The sequence below is a fragment of the Tachyglossus aculeatus genome, chromosome X1, assembly GCF_015852505.1.
Source record: "Tachyglossus aculeatus isolate mTacAcu1 chromosome X1, mTacAcu1.pri, whole genome shotgun sequence".
Taxonomy (NCBI): Eukaryota; Metazoa; Chordata; class Mammalia; order Monotremata; family Tachyglossidae; genus Tachyglossus; species Tachyglossus aculeatus.
In genome coordinates, this window is record NC_052101.1 from 67,681,197 (window position 1) to 67,701,251 (window position 20,055).

At 40.2% G+C, this 20,055-nt stretch overlaps 1 long non-coding RNA gene across 1 annotated transcript in view; it reads right to left on the reverse strand.

Annotated features, from left to right (window-relative positions):
* The window catches only part of LOC119950060, a 289,948-nt gene that overhangs the window by 236,017 nt on the left and 33,876 nt on the right, over positions 1-20,055 (reverse strand). The window lies entirely within an intron of this gene.

Consider the following 20,055-nt stretch of genomic DNA (forward strand, 5'->3'; position numbering starts at 1 on the left):
AGGGGCCTACTTCTTTTTCTGTACAAGGCCCAGCACACAATGGGTACTGAATAAACACCAATTAAATAAAGTTGTTTAGGCTTTTAATTGGGGCTTTAATGGAAGGAACAGAGACTTACATAAATGAGGTGTTTTGCTTATTGTGAGATAAGCCCCAAAGAATCCATTTAAATTGGTGAAATTGAAAAAAGTGAGGACAAGGACCTGAAGCAACAAATTCCACTTATGGAGCACCTTATCATCAAAGGGTCATGGGACACCATCCTAAAGCTGTGTCCCCCTGAGTCTGAAAAGCCAAAGCATGAGTCTTAAGGAAATAGCCATTGAAACAACCAGAGAGATTAAATGGTAAAACTCCCATAAAACTTTAAAACCTTACTAAGATCAACATGGAAGCACTGGCTGATGCTGGTTATTTTGTCAAAAAGGTAGTTGGACAGACCAGCCTAGAGTTCACACTGGATCTGATTGCTAACCAATGTAACTAAGCCAGATTTTAAGTAATGCATTAGTGACAGACAATTTTTACAGCAGCTGGGATCTTAGTTTAAATCTGTTAATTGTGTGTTCAAAGATAATATCAGAAAAGGGCATTAAAACAACTGTCTAAATAGGATGAAACTTAGGAAATAGTATTAGGCAACTTTCCTCTGAGGACATGAGGGCAAATGCTGGTAACTTTCTTTAAGCAGCACAAGGCATGTTTCATTAGAACACAGGCAGATTAAAATAGCCTGAGCTGACTAACTGTTTTCACTTTTCCTTGGACTGCTTGTTCCAGTGTTCTATTTTGCCAAAAAAACTTCCTTGGAAAATTTGTTTTGGCATTCCTTTGAAAAACTGAATTTCATTTAAATTGACATTGGGATATTGGATCAATCATTATCCTGAGCAAAAAGGAGGCCTGCAAAATAATTATTAATAATTTTAGCATTTGCTAAATGCTTACAAGGTACTGTAAGTACTGGGGTTGATACAAGATAATCAGATTGGGCACAGTTCCTCTCCCTCATGGAACTTGAAATCTACGAAGTAGGGAAAGCCAGTACCCTAGTACCATTTTACACATCATGACTTGCCCAAGGTCACGGAGCAGGCCAATGGCAGAGCTGAGACTAGAACTCAGGTCTCCTGATTCCTAGTCCCATGCCCTTTCTACTAGTACATATTTTAAAAGAGTTACCTCTGTGCCTTGCATGTAGTTTACAAAAATCACTACATTTCACGAGGTATATTTTGGTTGATAGAATTTCCATTGTCTTCTACTATATTTGTCAATATCCCTTCTTAGACTACTTCATCTCTCTCTACTGTTCCTTATATTACTATGCTAAGAATTGGTAGCTCTCTGAAGTAAACACATCTGCTTCTCCTAAATAGAGCTCCTCATGTAAAACTATCAAAAAGGAAATAAAGAGTAGATTGAAAGACAGTTCAAATTTGTCAGTTTTCATTACTTTCTGGTCATGGATAGGTAGGTCAGTGTTTACTTTCATGGCTGTGATCAAATGCAGGGTGGCCTAAGGTGCAAACCCATATTGCATTGTCTAGGGCCGCTTATCTTGGGCTCACTGATAAGTGTTGAATGCTAAACCTTACAACCCTGCAAACACTTGCTGGAAAATTTTAATTTTGAGACTTTTTTCCCCTTTAATTTCCCATTGCTCATTTTTTCTGCTCTCACATCCAAGTGTACAAAAAGCAAATTATTGCACAAATTGTTCATTTTTAAATGATGAAAAATGTGTCTCTAAAGAAGCAAAACACCGCACAAAAAAGCAATAAAAAAGTCAGTTTTCCACTCATTTATCAACCAAGATAAATGGTCAACACTATAATCACCAAAGCAAGGTCCAGTGTATGGGAGATCAAGAGTTTACTTAGAGCTGGAGGGTTTGAATCAAATCTCCAAATACAGCATCACATTCTCATTCATAATTACTGTTAAAAATGAGATAAGTAATCTGTCTCTTACTTGCAGACATGAAGGTAAATTGGACCTATTAAAGAATCATTTGAGAAATAATTGTGATGATGTGAATGTTCATAATAAGGGTCTATCCTGTCTGCTGGACTACTTTTCTAACCTGTTTTGGTTTTCATCCATGTTAGCTTCTACAAAAAGGCTAATTTATGGTCATTCCTACCCCTGTGCTCGAGTTAATGAATTGGGGGTGAACTTTTCAGTTAATACCTGCCACTGACTATTTTGTAGGCTTCAGGTCTCCCTAATAAACTGAAAGCACATTTTGAGGTTAAAATTCATTGTGGCCAGGGCATAAAAAATAAATAAAAAAACACAAATACAAAAGGGTTGAATTCAAATCCAAGCACAAGATCTCCTGGCAGGTTAGAAAGCTGCTATTCAATGAGGCAGCAACCTTAGAATGAGCAAAAACTCCCAGTTTCCTAAGCTAATGTGGTTCTTATCTCACCCAAATATTTATAAATAATACTGTGATGGCCACATTTTATACTGTATTTTCATATAGATTTCTAAAGATCCAAAAATGAAAATCAGGACAATTTTGTTCAATTGTCAAATTTAGCAAAAGAAATTCAGGAAACATTAACATTAAGGATTTCCATCCAAACAAATATTTATTCACTATGTAACTCTCTTCCCCAACCCCACCCACACCCTACACTCTGGCAACCCACATTCTCCCACACTTCCACTCTCAAGCAACTCCCATCCCTCTGGTCCCTCGCCAAGCCTACCCATCCCATGCCATGCTCCTGGATCTGTTTCTCCATGAACCCTCTACATTCCAGAAACTCCATCCTTCCAGTAGTCCTATCCCTCCTTCTGTGTTGTGTATCTTCCATACTCTCCTAGCTGTGTACACCCTTCTCCCTGCAGTGGGTGTCAGTGTGTACCTCTGTGGCAGTGTATTCTTACCTGTTGTGCCTCTGTCTTGGCCTGTGTGTCTGCCCATGTCTGTCTATCACTTGGATGAAGCACAGATTTTTTTGCTTATATACATACAGTCGGTGTATGGTAAAATACAGCACAGAGTTCTTAGTTCCTTTGCCTTTCCCCAAATTTCTTCATTTTTCTTGATGCTTCAAGTCTTTACTTGGTACGTCTCTCTGAAGCTATAACTGTTTACTCTCATGGGCTTATTTATTCCCCATGAAAGAGGTGGAATCACGCTTGATTCCAAGTGACTGACAATTGGACTATTTGGGAGAGGATCTCAGACTTAGTTTTCCTAGTCTCCATCACAGAGGTGAAATCAATCAATCTATCAGTAGAATTGATTGAGTGTTTACTGTGTGCAGAGCACAATACAAGAGTTAGTAGAATAGTTCCCTGCCCACAGGGAGCTTACGGCTTAGAGGGGAGCAACTTTCTATCTTTCCCTGCATCAACTACTGTGGGGATGATTGTGTTGTGACAAGGGAAAGGAAATTTAAGACTAAATTTCAGGAATAATGACTAGAAGAAAGGGTTTGTTTTTTGGACAAGTAGAAATTTAAAAAGAAACCAAACAAGTACACAAGGGAGAATTTTTCTTGAATGAATGAATTCTTCTAAATACACCAGATACAATTTTAAAAATTGTTGTATCAACAGCTCTTAAAATTCAGAAAGGCTTTTGATTGAAAAGGAAAACTTTATTTTTTAATCAATAAAAAGGACTGCACAAAATTATTCATTCATTCATTCAATCGTATTTATTGAGCACTTACTGGGTGCAGAGGACTGTACTAAGCGCTTGGGAAGTACAAGTTGGCATGGAACAGACTTTCAAGGTTGCTATAATATTTTTCATACATTGTGTTAACAAGCACAATATACCAAGCCTCAGTACTTTTAGGTAATGAAACAATGAAAACATCAAGAATAATTTGTTTTATAAAAGCAGAATCATGATTATGGTACTTATTAAGCACTTACTATGTGGAATGTACTTTTCTAAGTACAGGGGTAGATTCAAGTTAAGCAGGTTGGACACAGTCCCTGTTCCACAGCCTAAATAGAAAGGAGTAGGATTTAATCTCTAATATACAGGTGAGGTAGCTGAGATGCAGAGAACTTAAGTGACTTCTCCATAGTCACACAGCAGACACAGGGTTGAGCTGAGATTAGAACCCTGGGTTCTCTGATTCCCAGGCCTGTGTTCTGTCCACTACACCACACTGCTTCTATTTAGGAATATAAGAAATGACTACATAATACATTGTTTTTAGTGTTCTGAATGTACAGCATGGCTCAGTGGAAAGAGCCCAGGCTTGGGAGTCAGAGGTCATGGGTTCTAATTCCGGCTCCACCACTTGTCAGCTGTGTGACTTTGGACAAGTCACTTCACTTCTCTGTGCCTCAGTTACCTCATCTGGAAAATGGGGATTAAGATTGTGAGCCCCATGTGGGACAACCTGATGACCTTATATCCCCCCAGTGCTTAGAACAGTGCTTTGCACATAGCACATAACAAATACCACCATCGTCATTATTATTACCTAAAATAATTTATAGTCTAACACATTATAAATAAAAATAAATTTCTCACTTCAGATTAATTTTCAATATCATTTACCCATTTATCTTCATCTCAATTATCTATACATAGACTGTGCATTCTTGAAGAAATTGAAAGAATAGAGTTAAAATGGGTGGGGGAGTAATTTGCCTGATGTTTTGGGTTTAAGTGAAATGTGTTTACAAATGTAAGGGGACTCATATCTCTTAAGAATTCTAATTATATTATAGTGTGCTAATTATAATATATAATATGTGGTACTAGATATTCCAATGTAAAAATTTCAGATTTTAAGAACATAAAGAAAGAAATTCTGGTTTGGGATATATCCATTCTTTTTTTAACACAGCCACAAAGTGTAACCACAAAATTGCTATGGTTTTTCAATCAGAAGATGAAAACCAATATTTTAGAATAATTTATGGGCTAAATATAATATTAATAGACACTCCATTCAATCGCATTTGAGTGCTTACTGTGTGCAAAGCACTGTATTAAGCACTTGGGAGAGTACAACATAACAATAAATAAATGCATCCCCTGCCCACAAAAACTCACTTAAAAAAAAATTCCTTCTGTTGAAGTAAAGTAATAAATCTTATTTTATGTGTGTGCATGCATGTGTCTATGTTTATGTATAGGGGGTAGGGAGAGGGAGGACAGGGAAACTCTTTGATAGTTTCAGGATAATAGCAGTTGATCCTTTCCCCCACTGAGGAGCTGACTGTAACCCCGCCTGAAGCCAGCTTTTTTAAATGCCTATAAACTTGCATGGAAAATTGGTAGGTTATATGTGAGAGCCACAATCTATCTCAGTGGACTGAGAATCTCAGAGTTAAGTCCCAGAGCTGATGTGACAGGTAAAATAACAGGGGAAATGATTGAAAAATCACTAGGTGCACACTTTTTCTTCAGTGTTGCTGTTAGAGATAGTAACTGAGTGTGTCATCAGGGATTTTTTCTGATTAAAGTGTTTACTCTGAAGTCATGGGCCATTTGATCATCAGATCTCACACTTAGCAGGGGGAGGAGGCCAGAAGAGTCACTCCATGGTGTCCTTCCCTGAGGGAAGTGTAAATCCTTAGTTGAACCAATCAGAGACAAGGATTGGGGAGGAATTAGTGAGAGCAGGTAGTTGGAGAAGAAGTCTCTGGACATAATAATAATAATAATAATGGCATTTATTAAGCACTTACTCGGTGCAAAGCACTGTTCTAAGCACTGGGGAGGTTACAAGGCAATCAGGTTGTCCCACAGGGGGCTCACAGTCTTAATCCCCATTTTACAGATGAGGTAACTGAGGCCCAGGGAAGTTAAGTGATTTGCCCAAAGTCACACAGCTGACAATTGGCAGAGCTGGGATTTGAACCCATGACCATTTGAACTCCAAAGCCCGGGCTCTTTCCACTGAGCCACGCTGCTTCTCACGCTGGACATCTTGGAGGAAAGATGTTATGAGCTATGTGCCCGGGAGACCAAGACACAGGGGAAGTCCATGACTGTACCTGGTACAGAGGGGTTTGGGTATCAGAGTTAGGACTCTGGAGGAGTAAAGTTACTGCCCCTGATGGGGGGAGAAAGGACACGGAGATACCCTGTTTTTGAAGGGCTAAAAGAGGGTGAGACTAGAACCTGGGGTGCCTGGAGAGAAAAGGCGGAAGGACCAGAAGAACGTGAGCCCAGGGATGCCTACAGGGAAGTTCAAAGGGTCCAGCAGTGAAGAGTATCAGATCTGGGGAAAGGTGGTTTGAATTGGAATTGTTTTCACTATTACTGAGTTAAGAACCTATTAAACATTGTTGAGATCTCACCTCTTGGCATCTGTTTTTGGTATGGCCTGGAGGAGAAGCTCTGGGTGCTGGAGACATAGGGACCCAGAAAACTGTGGGAGTGGGAAGGAACACCTTCTCTGCTGAAGCCCACCCCAGGAGGGCCAGTGGTAGACTAGTCCCTGATGGTCCCTTTACCTCCTGGGAAAAGTCTGTGTTTCCCTTGAGGGGCAGTGGCCAGTGATAGGGGTGCTAGGAGGCTGATGCAGCAATCAAGGCAAGATAGGATAAGTGTTTGGACCAGCAGGGTTGAACTTTGGATGGAGAGGAAGGGGTAGATTCTAAAGATTTTGTGAAGGTAAAACTAACAGGATTTGATGACAGACTGAATATTCAGGGTGAATGAGAGAGATGGCTCAAAGATGAGGCCAATGTAATGTGCTTGTGAGACAGAGAGGATGTCGTTGTTGTCTACAATGATGGGAAAGGGTTTTCTTATGGTACTCGTTAAGTGCTTGCTATATGCCAAGCATCTTAAGTTCTGGGATAGATACAAGCTAATCAGGTTGGACACAGTCCCTATCCCACATGGGGATCACAGTCTAAGTCAGAGGGAAGAGGATTTAATCCATTTTACAGATGAGGTCACTGAGGCAAAGAAGTTAAGTGACTTGCCCAAGGTTACACAGCAGACAGAACCCAGGTCCTCTGTTTCAAACAATCAATCATATTAATTGGGTGTTTACTGTAACAAGAGCTTGGGAGAGTACAGCATAGTAGTGTTGGCAAGACACATTCCCTGCCCACAGTGAGCTTACAGTCTAGAGGGGGAGACAGACATAATTAAATGAATTATGGATATGTACATAAGCGTTGTGGGGCTGAGGGAGGGGTGAATAAGGGTGACGCAGAAGGAAATGAGAGAAGCAGAAATGAGGTCTTAGCTGAGGAAGGAGATGTTCTTTTAATAGGGCCTTTAAGGTGGAGAGAGTGACTGTCAGATATGAAGGGGGAGGGAGGCCAAAGGCAGGATGTGGGTAAGAGGTCAGTTACAAGATAGATGAAATCGAGATATGGTGAGTAGGTTGATATTAGAGGAGCAAAGTATGTGGGCTGGGTTGTAGAAGGAAACCACTGAGGCAAGGTAGAAGGGGGCAAGTTGATTGAGTGCTTTTAAGCCTATGGTGAGGAGTTTCTGTTTGATGTGGAGGTGGATAGACAACCACTGGAGGTTCTTGAGGAGTGGGGAAACATGGACTATACAGCTTTGTAAAAAAGGTATCTGGGCAGCAGTGTGAAATATGGACTGGAATGGGGAGATGTAGGATGCAGGGATGTCAGCACGGAGGCTGATGCAGTAATCAAGGTGGAAAATCAATCAATCAATCATTGAGGGCAGTGAATGTGTCTACCACATCTGTTATACTGTACTCTCCCAAGCACTTAGTACAATACTCTGCACAGAGTAATCACTCAATAAATACCACTGACTGACTGAGTGATCTCTGGGAAGGTTTGGAGAGCCCGATTGTGAAACCAGGGGTGGGTAGTTTGAAAAGTATTGCTGAGTGAGAGTCTCACTTCCAATGTATAAAATCATTTGCAATCAAAGAAGTTCAGTAATGGAGGTGCTGGTTGTTGATAATGAAACTGTGGGAAAACAAAAACTTGAATTCAAGATATGTGGCATCAGCACATGCTTCAGCACACATGGAATTTCTCACTCTATGTTAAACAGGAGGTATAGGGCAGGGGAAACATTTCCTCAGAAGACGCTCCCCCATTGTGGAGGTCAAAATAAAATGCAAAAGCATTGGAGAAAGGGGCTTACATGCTGAAGAAAAATCAACATACAATACGCATTCAGTAAATGTGCCCATAATAGTGATGACAATGCTGATTAAAGTGCTTAACCCACTATACTTTGTCCTTTAAGTAATGTTTTTGTGACCTTATAAACCACCCCTATGGTTTGACACAATGGACCAGACAGGTTAAATGAGTTGATATTCTTTGAAGAAGCTTCTCACGAGTCTACTCTTGGACAAGACAATCTCTCTAGTTTGCATTTTTTATACACTTAAAATAGGATCCTACAAATACTTTATTAAAGGTAAATAACACATCATCAAAAAGTGAGGCAAATTGGATAATTATCTAGGCTGTGCCAATGAAACACTTACAGAGAGTGTTAGAATACATTAAATAAATGTGCTCGGTTAATGAGGCAGTTGATAACCTGGAAGCTAGCTTGATTCTGCAATGGTCTTCAGATGGGTACAGAGCTATTGGAGTAAATCACTAACAGTTTGGAGAACAGATTGCAAGGGTCCAAGTTGAGTTAATATTCTCTTGTAAGTCCCAACCAGGCCTAACTATTATATAATCAAAAGCTGTTATCAGAAATGGCTTTTTCAGAAATTGTTTTATTAGTGTCTGTCTAGTATACTGTTTAGTACAATGCTCTGTGAACAGTTTAAGTGCTCAATAAATACTACTGAATGAATAAAAGGCATAAACATATTATAGATCTAGTTCTATCTCTGAAGTCAATAATGTTTTTTTTTTATATCAAAGAATGGTATACCTACTTCAGGACTTATACTAGTGCTCCATATCTCATGGTTCTCCTAATGAGGAGGCTGCAGGTCTCTCCAAAAGTCACTGAATTTTATTTCAGAAAATGCCTTGTTTCTTAAAAATTACCCTAGTAAACAAAGTGAATATCTTGCATTTATAAAAAATTAACTAAATTCAAAAGAAAAGAAAAAGCATTCCATGTTCTCAGACTGGTCATAATGAATGTGAAGTGAAAAGGGCAGCTGCCCTGTTTGCTCACTGATAAAAGCATTTGGATTTTAGGCCTAGATCTAGATCTTCAAAGAAAAGCATGAAAAGTCCATCAAGGATATTGGCATTTTTACACACAAATAAGCCTTTGGACCAAAGGACTTGATAATTGTAATCTTAACTTTGCATCTGCTCATTCCCCTTTCAGGAATTGATCCTTTTATTCAGATATTAATTTGCTTTTTGAAAAAGCAATTAGACGGACCAAGCAAACAGAACTTCAAACATCTCCACGCTAAGTATGGTTCAATACCTAGAAGGGGTAAATTAGTGTAAATATAATCATTTTAGGCATTAGTGTTTCATGCTAAATTGTACTTGTTCTCTTCCCACAAGTTTATATTCTAAAAAGGAATAAAGAGGAGATTGCCATTGAGCAGGCTTTAGTGCTCCGTTGAGTCCACTGCAGACATAGGCCTGGGTAACACCAAGGATTCAGGTGAAAGATGGCAACTGTTTGTTAACCACCCAGTTTGGTAGAAATTATGTTAATTACAACTCATACTCCAGGCAGATGGCAGAACCCCACTAAATATCACCACCTGGGTCATACCGCCTTATCAGCCACTTTAATTAGACCATCCTAGGAATTCTCACATGACAATCCATTCATATTCACTGTAGCCCCTCATTAGTAATTGTACGTGGTGCTACTAGAGCACAGAAAGAAATATCTGTGGCCTGCAGTTTTAAATTGATAATTGATGAAGAGTATGGGTCTTTGTTTCTTCAGCAATAAACATTAATAGGATATTCCTTAAAATGAAAAAAGATGATTTTTCTAACCACTCATTGAAGCAATTTACACTTGAGAAATAGGCAGTTATTAAATCATCTGCCTACAGTGAAACCCGAAAGCAAACAGGCATGATGCTAGTAGAATGGTGTCAGTGTGTAAAACCTACTACGCAATTTAGAACCTCAGTCTGAGGTCACTGCAGAGACTTGAGGGAGAAATGTAAATACAAAATAGATATAGGACCTTGTAACATTAATTCCCACTTTATGTGAATTGGGAATGCTTTTTCAGACTTTCTGAAACACTTGGTGAAGAATTGGCCTATCATTTGGTGGGTTAATGCAGTAATCTTACATATCCAAATGGCTGTTTCTTCAAGAGTTTTCAGGATCAGTATTCCAATGTCTGCCAAATCTGCATTGCAGAATACTGTGATGGTTTGAATTGCAATAAAATACAAATATTGGCAATAGTTCTAAAATTATGAAAGAGATTTGGCAAAGGTTTCTATTAAAAGAGCAAAATTGCAGCCCATTTTTATTCAGTGTTTAGAAAAATTGCATGCAACATATATAGGCTGTCATTTTGGATATAAATGTTTGCGCCTATAAATCTTCATATAGACTGCTATTGAGCAGATATTTTTAATGCCTGGTGTAGATTTTTTGTTTGTTTTAAAAGGGAACATAAAGGATAAGATGCACCAGATTTAATCACATCCTGTTTTGGAGGAAAATGTGCTAATGCCTAAGGGAGATAATGCAATGCAAGATAAAGAACTATTAGGGTTTCACTTGACACTTATTAGGGCCTTAAGAAAAAAATACAAGATACCAAGGATCTTTAAACTATTTGTGTTCAGTACTGCCAGAAATAGATTAGAATTCACATATGTTTTGCTACACTCTGTTAGAAAAAATAATATGTTTTGGGTAATGAAGCTTAGAACATCATGTTTTGTTTCAGGTCTTAATTACAAAGATAGGAGGCTTGGAGAAGATTTCTTTTTACTGATAAAGTGGTTTCAGTTGATTCTCCAACACAAGGGTTACAGAAATAGAAATTAACTCCACTTTTCTTGGCTATATTCCATACACATGGACATATTTGAATAAATTAATGAAATTAAAGGAGAAACTGGGGGCAGAAAAGGTACCGTTGCCTAGTAGATAGAGCACGGGCCTGGGAGTCAGAAGGACCTTGGTTCTAATCCCAGCTCCACCACTTGTCAGCTATGTGACCTTGGGCAAGTCACTTTACTTCTCTGTGCCTCAGTTAACTCATCTGTAAAATGGGGATTAAGGCTGTGAGCCCCATGTGGGACAGGGACCGTGTCCAACCTGATTACCATGTGTCTACCCCAGAGCTTAGTACAGTACCTAGCACTTAAGAAATACCATAAAAAACTTAAGAAATAGCATGAAAAAAATTGAATTATTCATTAGAGTCAAGCCTGTACTGCTAGATAGTGCTTGCCCTCAGGGGGATTAACAAAAATGCACTAAACAGCGCCTCCAGAATACTAGCTGTTATAATAGCCCAATCAAATTTGCATGAGCAGTGCAAATTTCAATCAATGATATTTATTGGGTTCTCACTATGTGCAGAGCACTGAGCTATGCACTTGGGAGAATACAGTACATTTCTCCCTTGGGGGGGGGGGGGGGGCAGACATTAATTAAATAAATGAATTGCAGATATGCACATAAGTGCTGTGGGGCTGCAGCTGGGCCAAATACCAAGTGCCCAAAGGGTGTAAATCCAAGTGCAGAGACGACGTAGAAGGGAGAGGGAGTAGGGGAAGGGCAGGCTAATGATGAGAGAGCATGCTGTGTGCAGAACCACTGTACCAAGTGGTCGGGAAGCTGTGGTACAATGAAGAGCCTTAATATTGTACACATATAATGCAGATTTGGGGGGCTGTGCCCTCCAACCCCCCAATGTTAAAGCAGGGTAAACCAAAATCGCTAATAATAATAATTATAATTGTGATATATATTAAGTGCTTATTATGTGCCAGGTACTGTATTAAGGGCTGGAGAGGCTACAACAGATGAAATTATCTGTCCTTCAGTCTTCCTTCTCCAGGAGGCCTTCCCAGACTGAGCCCCCTTTTTCCTCTCCTCCTCCCCTCCGCACTGCCCCCCGCCCTACCTCCTTCCCCTCCCCACAGCACTTGTATATATTTGTACATATTTTTACTCTATTTATTTTACATGTGCATATTTACTACTCTATTTTATTAATGATGTGCATATAGCTATAATTCTATTTATTCTGGTGGTTTTGACACCTGTCTACATGTTTTGTTTTGTTGTCTGTCTCCCCCTTCTAGACTGTGAGCCCGTGGGGACCATCTCTATGTGTTGCCAACTTGTACTTCCCAAGTGCTTGGTGCAGTGCTCTGCACACAGTAAGTGCTCAATAAATATGATTGATTGATTGATTGATTGTGAGCCCCAAGTGGGACAACCTGATAACCTTGTATCAGCGACAGTGCTTGGCACATAGTAAGCACTTAACAAATACCATTATTATTATTATTCTTACCCTAATCTAGATTTTTGAATAAATTAGATGCTTAGAATTCTTCGGCACCACGAACCTATTCCAGAAATTGTTAAGCTTGAATCTCTAGCTCTAGGATTGGATTCTAGGATTTCTTGGGATCTCCAAATATTAGACACTTTGTCTAAAGACAAATGCATTTTTGGGGAGATGTAGGTGCCAGGAGAGGCTCTGTCATGTCATAAGGGGGAATGGGACCTGATGCCTTATTTAACCATTAAGACCCCTTGCAAATCAAATTGTTTATGTCTGAGGAAGTGTTTGTATATATTTCTACATACAGGGAAGTTTCTGACTCATTACAGCTGGCTAATGTATTTATCTTAGTCCTTTGGCTTCAAATATAATAAATGCCTATGCTTTGCAAGATCCTAAAGCTGACACTTAAAAAGACACTTCCTCTTGACACTTCCTCTTAAAAAGAGAAAACTGAAAAGAGGTTGAAATAAGATAATCACTCCAGGGTTTCTAGCAGAGACTAATTAGGAGGAAAGGACTCACATTAAAGCAAATCCCTAAAATAACCATTTGAATGATGATTGTTGTAACTTGTTTATTTTAGTCACTGTCACTCAAAATTGTGGTGGAAACAGAATTCAGTTCATATTGCTTATTTATGAAGATACAAAAGTGTTACCTGAATCATATATTCCTTTCCAGACCTGTTTCAAAGCAGGTGAATAATTAAACCATCCAGGTCCAGTGGTTATCTTTTCTTCTTTAGATCTCCAGAATATAGTTTCTATAACATCCTTTGGTAAACTATTCCAGTGTTTTCTCACCCTGTGAGTAAAATGTTCATTCTTAGGGACTACTAAAACATCACCTTGAATTTCAGTCCCATTTCCTTCTTCAATCCTTATTGGAGATTGAGAATATCTGTGTAGTATTTTCCCCATTAAAATTGTATTTTATACTTTAAAATAATTATAAAATATATTTTAGTCTTCTCTTCCCAGGCTAAACAAACTCAGTTCCTTTAACCTTTCCTCAAAGGATCAATTTTCCAACTCTATTATCATTTTTGTCACTCTTCTAGGGACCTTTTCCAGGTGCTTTTACATCTATTTTAAAGTGTAGTGACTAAATGTAGATGTCTTCCAAACTCAAAGAAGACAGTACTGATGAAGAAATTCACCTACCATTGTGTGTGGATGAAATGGCCAATGTGAAATCTACTGTTCCATCCATACTGTGCATATACAAAAACTGTCTTTTGTTGTACTATTGTGTTTGTTGTTTGCAGTACCTGGTATTATTTTTGCTTTTGACTCTGTCTCATGATCAGTCTAAGAATCTGATCAGAAAGAGCAGCTCCTTTTTTTAAGTAGTGTGGCCTAGTAGAAAGATCATGGGCCTGGGAGTCAGATGACCTGGGTTCTAATCCTGGCTTTGCCAATTTCTTGCTATATGACCCTTGGGCACGTCACTTAACTTCTCTGTGCCTCAGTTTTCTCAACTGTAAAATGGGGATTAACTACGCATTCTCCCTTCTACTTAGACTGTGAGGCCCAAGATGAGGATTGTGTCTGACCTAATTAACTTGTACCTATCCCAGCACTTAGAATAGTGTTTGACACATAGTAAGTGCTTAACAAATACCATAAAAAAGCAGTCTGTCCCAGCTGTCTCCCAAAATGCAGCTGAGATGTCTGAAGTTTTGTTTTAATGCATCCTTAAAACATTTGTTTCATCTCCCTTATTTTCTGTTGCCCAATTTCAGCCCACCATACCGTTTAATTAATCAATGGTACTGTGGGCAGGGAAAGTGTTTGCCAACTCTTTTAAATTGTACTCTCGGGTACTTTTGGTACAGTGCTCTGCACACAGTAAGCACTCACTAAATAATTGATTGATTGGTATTTATTGAGCATTTATTGTGTGTCGGGAACTGTACTAGGCATATAATAATAACAATAATAATAATAATTGCTTACTATGTGCCAAGCACTTTTCTAAGTGCTGGGGTAGATAGATGTTAATAAGGTTAAACACAATCCCCATCTTACATAGGGCTTATGGTCGAAGTAGGAGGGAGAGTAGGATTTAATCCCCATTTAGCAAATGAGGTAACTGAGGCACATAGTAGTTATGTGACTTACCCAAGGTTACACAGCTGACAACTAGCAGAGGTGGGATTAGAACCAAGGTCCTCTTTCCACTAGGCCATACTGCTTCTCATCCCAGGCACTGTACTAAGCGCTGGGTTAGATCCAAGATAAGTGTGGTTTAGAGGAGGCAGAGCAGACACTCAAGGAGAGAGAGCACATGGAAAAGTCTCCCCCTCCTAGACTGTGAGCCTGTTGTTGGGTAGGAAGTGCCTCTTTCTGTTGCTGAACTGTACTTTCCAAGTGCTTAGTACAGTGCTCTGCCCACAGTAAGCACTCAGTAAATACGATTGAATGGAATGAATGGAAAGAACAATACAGTACAATACAAAACAATACAGTAGAATTGGTAGACAGTTCCCTGCCCACAGGGAGTTCATATAGCAGCTATTTAGGCATTTTAGTCTTATCTATTCTTTTCACACCCTCTCATAGTTGCACACAGAGAGTTTCCAGTACTTTACCAGTCTCAACTATGGGAGGGAGAGTCAAGCAGCGGCATATAATAATAATGATGATAATGGTATTTGTTAAGTGCTTACTATGTGCCAAGCACCATTCTAAGCACTGGGATAGATACAAGGTTATCAGGTTGCCCCATGTGGGGCTCACAGTCTCAATCTCCATTTTACAGATGAAGTAACTGAGGCACAGAGAAGTTAAATGACTTGCCCAAAGTCACATGGCTGACAAGTGGTAGAGCCGGGATTAGAGCCCACGACCTCTGACTCCCAAGCCTGTGCTCTTTCGACTAAGCCTGATATCCATTCCATTCCTAGCTTGGGCAGTGACTAGCAAATGGAAGGCAATCTGCTACAAGTCAAAACTCACCTGTGCAGGGCAACAGCAGCATGGGAGAGAGTCGAGGGCAGAGACTCAAGTTTACTGTGCAGAAGGAGGCAATGGTAAGCCATTTCCATATTTTTACCAAGAAAACTCTATGGATCCACAACCAGGACAACTGCAGATGGAGGTGGGGCGTTCTGGGAGAGATGTGTCCATGGCGTTGCTATGGGTCGGAGATGACAACAGCATAAGACAAGACATTCTTTTGACATCCACCCAGATTGTCTTCATTCTAGGACTTTGTTGCTTGTGATCCTGTCTTGACATTTGATGTTGAATATGGCCCATAAGTAATGTAGATAAAACTGCCTGAGCATTCCAGGTTTAAATCAGTTAATATTTACTGGGGTCCTCTTGTGTCAGAACATTGTACATTGTGGTTGAGTTAGTCAACATAGTCCTTGACTTCAAGGAGTTTACAATCTACCTAGGGAGACAGACACTGAAATCATTTACAGATAGGAAGAAGAGATGGATATGCATATATCAGTGCTTAAATTGGAAGATATTGAAATTAACATGTACAGAAGTGCTACTGGTGGTTGTCAATACAAAGTGTGTAGTTGGTGCAACATATAACCTGGGGAAGAGAAATTACTGGGGAAGGTTTTCTGAAAAAGATGTCATTTCTTAAGGCCTTTAAAGATAGGGCGAGCTATTGCCTGGCAGATTTGAAAGGAGAGGGAGTTTTAGGGCATGAGAAAAATAGAGGCAGGGCATGAGGAAAAGGCATGAGCCAGAAATTAGAGGCAGGAGAGATGAGAATAGGTGGTACCATGAAGCAATCTAACTTTATGGATGGAAATCCTCCTAATGAGCAAATTCTTCACAGATTTATCATTTTTGCAGTGCTTATCAAAGTAACTTTTTTATTTTTCAAGTGTACTAAGGATGGATTTTGACATTTATAGTGAATAGGGGGCAGGAGTGGGGAGGAGGAAAGGTGGATCAGAGTCCTTCCCAGGTTTTTTGTGAAAATTTGTAGAGAAGTAGAAGAAAGGAATATTTCAGCTTTCTCTCCCACGTGCTTGCAGTTTGTTATCAGACATCAAAACATATGGACATTTCACCAGGCTTGTAAGAGGAGAAAAACACCTCCCTGCCTTCCCCTCAAATTCCACCCAGCCAGTCAGTCAGTCAACCGTATTTACTGAGCACTTACTGTGTGCAAAGTGATAGCATCACGGTAGTCAGGAAACCTGGGAAACAGCATGCTCACTCATGCCCACCCTCCTGGGCTCAGATGGGGTCTGAGTCAGTGTGTTTGGGCTTACATACCCTCTCAGTCATGTACAAGCTACCTCCTCTCCCCCTGCCTCTTGTAGTTTCTGCTTTTCCTGTGGAAAAAGCATGGGACCAAATAAGATACAGAATATTTTCTGCTTTCCCTCCCACTCATTTGCAGTTTATTATTGGACTTCAGAAGGTACTGAAACTTAGTCAGGCTTTAAAAGGGAGAAAAACATCTCTCTCCCCTTCTATCTAAAATTCTAGTGAGTGCATTCATTCATTCATTCATTCATTCAATCGTATTTATTGAGCGCTTACTGTGTGCAGAGCACTGTACTAAGCACTTGGGAAGTACAAGCTGGCAACATATAGAGACAGTCCCTACCCAACAGCGGGCTCACAGTCTAGAAGGTGGAGACAGACAACAAAACAAAACATATTAACAAAATAAAATAAATAGAATAAATATGTACAAATAAAATAGAGTAATAAATACGTACTAACATATATACATATATACAGGTGGTGTGGGGAGGGGAAGGAGGTAAGGCAGGGGGGAGGGGAGGGAGAGGAAGTGGGGAGGAAGGAGGGGGCTCAGTCTGGGAAGGCCTCCTGAAGGAGGTGAGCTCTCTGTAGGGCTTTGAAGGGAGGAAGCAGAGCTAGCTTGGCGGATGTGCAGAGGGAGGGCATTCCAGGCCAGGGGGATGACATGGGCCAGGGGTCGACAGCAGGACAGGAGAGAATGAGGCACGGTGAGGAGATTAGCGGCAGAGGAGCGGAGGGTGTGGGCTGGGGTAGAGGGAAAGAAGGGAGGTGAGGTAGGAGGGGGCAAGGTGATGGAGAGCCTTGAAGCTGAGGGTGAGGAGCTTTTGCCAAACTGCTCTCTCCCCACCCCACCTCACAGGACTGGTAGTCAGATCTGGGAAAGACCATACTTACTGCTATCAGAAGTAAGATGCAGTGCCCACTGTACCTACCCTCCCATATTAAACCAGAAGGGACTGCAATCATTGGTACAGGGGAGTGAAAGGGCAGGCCTTCTCACCAAACAGATCTTGTCTGAGCACGGGCTTTGGAGTCAGAGGTCATGGGTTCGAATTCCGGCTCCACCACATGTCTGCTGTGTGACCTTGGGCAAGTCACTTAACTTCTCTGAGCCTCAGTTACCTCATCTGTAAAAGGAGGATTAAGACTGTGAGCCCCACGTGGGACAACCTTATCACCTTGCATCCCCCCAGCGCTTAGAACAGTGCTTTGCACATAGTAAGCGCTTAGCAAATTCTATCATTATTATTATTATTATTATTGTCTGGAGGAACCAATCAGAGGAGGAGAGGGAGGGGCAGCAATGTTTGAACTGGAGGAACCCAAACAACAAAGGGTTTGGAGAACTTTTTTCAAATGTAAAGGAAGTCATAGATTAGAAAATTGTGCCCTTGTAATGTATCCAATGAGGCACAGTGGGCAGATTTGCTTGAGAGGAATGAAAAGTGTGAAAGAAGTGGAGTGGAAGAAACAGTGGATAAGTAGATGGGAGAGAGAACTCATGGAGTACCTTAAAGCCAATGGTCAGGTTGATGGGGAATGGATCACAAAGGGTATGCTCAGCTCTGGCCCAATTAGCCCTGCCAATGTGAAGCAGTCTCAGAATATTAATTAATTCATTCATTCAACTGTATTTATTGAGCACTTACTGTGTACAGTACAACATGAATTTCTCAGGGCAGCCAAATTTACTAGGCAATTTCCAGAGTCCAGATTACTGATAGTGTCAAATGTTTTTGCAAAGTCTATGGAAACGATGAGATCAAACTATGAGATCATGATGCCGCTCCCTGCAACTGTCCAGAATCTGACATACCATAAAGATCATGCCCAGCGCTTAAAACAGTGCTTGGCCCATAGTAAGCGCTTAACAAGTACTATAATTATTATTATCCGGTGAGTCACTCTGAGGTCTGAAGCCACATTGAGATTCTGGGAGCCTGCATTCAATGCTATTCTTCAGGAACCAGGCCAGAGGCTTTCCAGCATTGGCTATAGATGTAAAAACCTGATCTTTCACCTGTGGGCTTGAAGATGGGGTGATGGTGGCATTTTTGAGATCCTGTATTATCGTCTCAGTGTTCCCTCTATTGAGGAAAAGTTTGTCCTTGCCCTGTTGAAAAAACATGTATTGTACACCGTATTTTAATAGGACACAGTATTCTAATAATAGTGGGACCAGTACAGAGTATAGTGGAAGGATTGCTTCCCTACACTTGAAAATTTCACTCCTGTTTATATAACCCATTTCCATACTGGTTTTACTAATAGCACTACATTACTGACACATTTTTCAACTTCTGGCAAACTCTGAGTCCCAGGACCTTACCTGCTATACTTGTGCTTATACAGACATTGTTTTTGTCCCTAAATACACTATTCTACATTTTTCTCTTAGACCATTTTTCCAATTTGTTCCCCAGTTCAGTTTAATTTGCAAATAGCCCGGCTGTTGGTACAGTGGAAAGAGCACCAATCTGGGAATCAGGTAACCTGGGTTCTAGTCCTGATCCTGCATGTAGTTGGCTAACATGGGCAAAGACATCACATGCACTTTGCAATAGGGCACACTGCTGCCTACTTACTTGCTTGTTGCAGTCTGTGCCCCAGTGGGAACATAACTGGCAGGGCAGAGAAAATGCAAGTAGCTCTGCACAAACCACTAGCGCTATAATCAATTCCCCTGTGCCGTTTCTGAGCCTGTGAAACTACCTTCTTGAAAAACAGCCAGCCTTCTTGGACCTTGGTGTTCCTATGATCTAGTCCATTTTACAAATGTCCTAGGCCAGTTAAAATATGTTTTCCTAAAGTTGCTTTTCTTTATCTTACCTCCTTTTCCTTAGATTCTTGGATGCAATTGTCTTGCAAGATTGTTCCCACCAAGGTAACCATTCACCTTGAAATTTTCAACTAGGCGTTCTCTATTGGTAAGGATAGAATCAAGAAGCACATCTGCCCAGCCTGATTATTCTGTAATGAATGCCAACATCATTATTATTATTATTATTATTATTATTATTAATAATAATAATAATAATAATGATGATGGAATTTGTTAAGCGCTTACTATGTGCCAAACACTGTTCTAAGCACTGGGATAGATACAAGGTTATCAGGTTGCCCCAGGTGGGGCTCACAGTCTTAATCCCCGTTTTACAGATGAGGTAACTGAAGCACAGAGAAGTTAAGTGGCTCACCCAAAATCACACAGCTGACCATTCATTCATTCAATCGTATTTATTGAGCGCTTACTGTGTGCAGAGCACTGTACTAAGTGCTTGGGAAGTACAAGTTGGCAACATATAGCAACGGTCCCTACCCAACAGTGGGCTCACAGTCTAGAAGGGGGAGACAGAGAACAAAACAAAACATATTAACAAAATAAAATAAATAGAATAAATATATACAAATAA